Source organism: Myotis lucifugus, unplaced genomic scaffold (assembly GCF_000147115.1).
Source record: "Myotis lucifugus unplaced genomic scaffold, Myoluc2.0 scaffold_779, whole genome shotgun sequence".
NCBI lineage: Eukaryota > Metazoa > Chordata > Mammalia > Chiroptera > Vespertilionidae > Myotis > Myotis lucifugus.
In genome coordinates, this window is record NW_005871827.1 from 155,128 (window position 1) to 156,329 (window position 1,202).

Below are 1,202 nucleotides of genomic sequence, written 5' to 3' on the forward strand. Positions count from 1 at the left end.
AGCCTACAGCACCCGGTATTCCCAGGCGGTCTCCCATCCAAGTACTAACCAGGCCTGACCCTGCTTAGCTTCCGAGATCAGACGAGATCGGGCGCGTTCAGGGTGGTATGGCTGTAGACTATTTTGCAAAAATTTTATGTTGCTTTTGTAGTTGTGTGACTTGCTTTTTTTCACTTAAAAACGTGACTGAGAGTTCTGTCTGTTGGTGTATATAGCTCTCTCTCACCCTGTATGCTGTGATACTGTATCATGTCAGATGTATTCATGTAGACAGTCTCCAATCAAGAGATATCTAGGTGATTTCTAATTTTTTGCCATGAAACAACCTTGTCTGTGATTGTATCTAGTCTCCAAAGTTAGCTCTCAATAAAGTCCACCTCCAGGCTTTCCTGTCCTGACATAGTCCACTCCCACACTGAATCTGGGCGACAGCGACTCACTGTAACCAACAGAAAGCAAGGAGTTGCTGTAACAGTTCCAGGCCTAACTTACGGAGGACTGGCATTTCCGCTCTGTGGTCTTTGGAGATGGCCATCATGCAAGAAGCCCTTCTGGAGAAAGGCCGCACACAGAGCCTTGTTGACGGACACGCCCCGCATTCCCTTGGGACAAAGGCCTCCTGGAGGAGGCCCAACTGCCACACATGTGCATGAAGAAGCTTTTCTACAGCCCAGTGGGAAACTACCCGCTAAGCCTCATCAACCCACAGAACCTTGAGGGATAATCATGATTGTTTTTCTCTACTAAGAGTTGGCTTTACTATGTGGCCACAGATACGTGATGGTCAGTAATAAACAGTGCAATTTCCCTCCCCTTCTCTCTGTATAGAGAACTGAATGGCCCCGGTTAGAAGTTGTCCCCATACGCCAAGGTTGCAGGTTCAACCCCAGTCAGCGCACACAATTGATTGACTAGAATCAACCAATGAATGCATGAAAGAGTGGAACAGCCCTGGCTGGTGTGCTAAATGGTTAGAGCAGCCGTGGGCAAACTACGGCCCACGGGCCGGATCCAGCCCGTTTGAAATGAATAAAACTAAAAAAAAAAAAAAAGACCATACCCTTTTATGTAATGATGTTTACTTTGAATTTATATTAGTTTACACAAACGCTCCACCCATGCTTTTGTTCCGGCCCTCCGGTCCAGTTTAAGAACCCATGGTGGCCCTCGAGTCAAAAAGTTTGCCCACCCCTGGGTTAGAG

General features: G+C 47.2%; 1 non-coding gene across 1 annotated transcript; it reads right to left on the bottom strand.

Annotated features, from left to right (window-relative positions):
• Nucleotides 1–119, bottom strand: LOC111823966. Its single transcript, XR_002827081.1, has one exon. It is a non-coding gene; the product is annotated as a 5S ribosomal RNA (ribosomal RNA).
• Between the last annotated feature and the right edge of the window lie 1,083 nt (nt 120–1,202).